General features: G+C 56.3%; 1 pseudogene; it reads right to left on the bottom strand.

Annotated features, from left to right (window-relative positions):
* Window positions 1-590: 590 nt before the first annotated feature.
* LOC123491079 overlaps window positions 591-3140 on the bottom strand; it is a 6128-nt pseudogene continuing 3578 nt past the window's right edge.

Raw genomic sequence — 3140 nt, 5'->3', positions numbered from 1 at the left:
TCCTCCTTTCCCTCCTCCTCCTCCTCCTTTCCCTCCTCCTCCTCCTCCTTTCCTCCTCCTCCTTTCCCTCCTCCTTTTCCTCCTCCTTTCCCTCCTCCTCCTTTCCCTCCTCCTTTCCTTCCTCCTCCTCCTCCTCCTCCTCCTCCTCCTCCTCCTCCTCCTCCTTTCCCTCCTCCTCCTCCTCCTCCTTTCCCTCCTCCTCCTCCTCCCTTTCCTCCTCCTCCTTTCCCTCCTCCTTTTCCTCCTCCTTTCCCTCCTCCCTTCCCTCCTCCTCCTCCTCCTCCTTTCCTCCTCCTCCTTTCCCTCCTCCTCCTCCCTCCTTTCCCTCCTCCTTTCCCTCCTCCTCCTTTCCCTCCTCCTTTCCCTCCTCCTTCCCTTCCTCCTCCTCCTCCCTCCTCCTCCTCCTCCTCCTCCTTTCCCTCCTCCTTTTCCTCCTCCTTTCCCTCCTCCTCCTCCTCCTCCTTTCCCTCCTCCTTTCCCTCCTCCTCCTCCTCCTCCTTTCCCTCCTCCTTTCCCTCCTCCTCCTCCTCCCTCCTTTCCCTCCTCCTTTCCTTCCTCCTCCTCCTCCTCCTCCTCCTCATCCTCCTTTCCCTCCTCCTTTTCCTCCTCCTCCTCCTCTCAATAACCCTGTTCTTCTACTTGGCTGATTGATGTAAGCTGTACCGTGGTCAAACTATTCCACGAAGCCCGCTCCTCGCAAGTCCACATGTGGAAAAACAGTCTGTCCTGACATTGTAGATTATAGGAGACACTGTGAAGTTACTGTGTCTGTTTAAAGCTTATATTCTAGGGGCTTTATATTCACCTTTAGTCAGCGCTGCTCTTCACAGCACACGCACATATGTGACCCGTGAGTCCGTACCCAGGTGATTTTTGGCCAGGCACTTGTAGGTGCCAGAGTCTGCTGTGGTGGGTCTCTGGATGATCAGCGTGCCCTGAGGGTGGAGCAGCTCGCTGCCCGTGGGCCGCCCTTTCCCAGCCGTGGAGAGCACAGAGCGGTCAGGCAGCTCCCAGGTCATCTCCGGCTTTGGGATCCCGATGGCGGCACAGTTGAGTTGGATGAGCGCCCCCGCCACCGCCCTCACGGTGGGAGGGGGTCCCGTGGTGATGCGGGGAGGATAGGCGATGATGATGACTGGCACTGTGAGAACCGCCTCGCCAGCATCGTTCCGCGCCCGACACACGTAGTTTCCCGGTCGTGGAGGGTGGTGTCCCTGACAACCAGGGTCCCGTTCTCCATCAGCTGGTGGCGTCCCGTGGACCTGCGGCCTGGCCAGGGTGTGGCCTCCAGGGATGGTCCAGTAGATACTGGGTCTGGGGCTACCGTCAGCCAGGCAGTGGAGGAACAGAGGGTCCCCAGACACACTGCGTATGATCCCTCTGGGCCTGGTGAGGATTAAGGGCTTCTGGCCTACCTCCAGAACTATCAGCTTCTCAATGTAGCCCATCGAAGTTCTTAGCTGCACAGTGGTACTTCCCAGCATCATCCTTGCTGGGGTTGTAGATGTCGAAGGTTCCGTCGTTGCCTAGGTGTTGGCGCGAGCCCTCGGTCGGGGCTGCCAGTGAAGCCGGGTCCCATTAGGCAGCAGCCAGATGATCTCTGGTGTGGGGTGACCGTCTGCAGAACAGTTCAGCACCGTGGTCTTGCCCATGCGGGTCACCACCCTCTCGTTGAAGGGGTTCTTGAAGATGGGCCGTCGGAGCATGTCAGTGACCTCCAGCTGCACCACCATCACCGCCTCCCCTCCGTCATTCCTCGCCATGCAGATGAACTCCGCCATGTCCGTCGGACGGACGTTCCGGAACTCCAGTGTTCCGTTGTGGTGGACGTTGATTCTGCTGCCGAAATACGGAGCATTCAGGAAGATGTTATCCGGCATGATCCATGTGATCTTCGGAGGCGGGTCTCCAGCGGCCTTGCAGTCTATGAACTTCCTGGAGTACTTGGCGGCCGTGTCTTTCACCACGGTCCTGTTCTGGTGGTAGCCGTTGATAACCGGAGGGTTGCCGTCAATATCCAGCTTGTAAACCTTGCTATCATCCCCGGCGGTGTTGCGAGCCATGCAAACGTACTCACCAGCATCCCTAAGCTAACGTCCCGGATATCTAGAGACCCGTTGACATGCATCAGGTAGCGCTCATTGGAGGCTGCGATCATGTCGTTGGTGGGAGCATCCACAGGATCTTGGGCTTGGGCTCGCCCACGGCCTCGCAGTCTAAGCGGATGTTGCCTCCAGGCTTCACCTGGGCGTAGGTCCGGCTGGGCATCCGTATCCGTGGCGCTGCCGTCACCACGGTGATGTGTACGTGCATCTCATCCTTGCCCAGCTGGTTCTCGGCGTAGCACGTGTAGTCACCCTCCTCCGCCATGCCCACCTGTAGACAGACACAGTACCAGCAGTTCAGTGTCAGAGGAGTACAAAGACAGAAAAGGAAGAGATTTAGCAACATTGAGTTGGCCATTGAATAAAGCCCACTATTCCTACACAGGAGCAATCCAATGCATTAACTAACTAGTGTTCAGGTAGATTTCACACCTGGTTGAGATAAAGCGTGCCATTATCAAACAGGATGTATCGTCGTGCGCGTCCCCCTCTACTGGTGCTGTCTGCCTGCAGGGCGCTGTTCGACCACGGTGCCGTCCGGCCAGGCCCCAGGAGATCTCTGGCTCCGGGGCCCCAGACGCTTTGCAGTCCACCTTCAGGTCGTTGCCGTAGGGGACCTGCTTCTTGCTGTATGTCTTAGGCTCGATCTTGGCCGGCTTCATGGACACAGTGACCTTCATGAGCTGGAGGTCGTCTCCCACCTTGCTGCGCGCCACACACAGGTAGTCCCCAGCGTCCTTGTCACTTACAGAGTCGATGATCAGGGTGCCATTGTCCAGGACCTGGATCCTGTTTCCCATCCTGGATGAAGAGGTGTGAAGAAGAGTTGGGTATGTGTCATCATTTGAATATAACAACAAATACAGAATTGTCGAAACATAGAAAGAATGTTGCTTTATATGATATTATTTCCTATGATTGATTTTACAATAACATGTTCCATGTAAAAACATGCAGAGTATAGTAGGCCACTTAGGGTTGAGACGACTGGGGAAAATGTTCTGTTTTAAACAGCAGCAGTCATGTCATCACGTG

The sequence above is a fragment of the Coregonus clupeaformis genome, chromosome 6 (genome assembly GCF_020615455.1).
Source record: "Coregonus clupeaformis isolate EN_2021a chromosome 6, ASM2061545v1, whole genome shotgun sequence".
NCBI classification, from domain to species: Eukaryota; Metazoa; Chordata; class Actinopteri; order Salmoniformes; family Salmonidae; genus Coregonus; species Coregonus clupeaformis.
The sequence above is the reverse complement of the archived record's forward strand: the minus strand, read 5'-3'. Positions and strand labels throughout refer to the sequence as shown.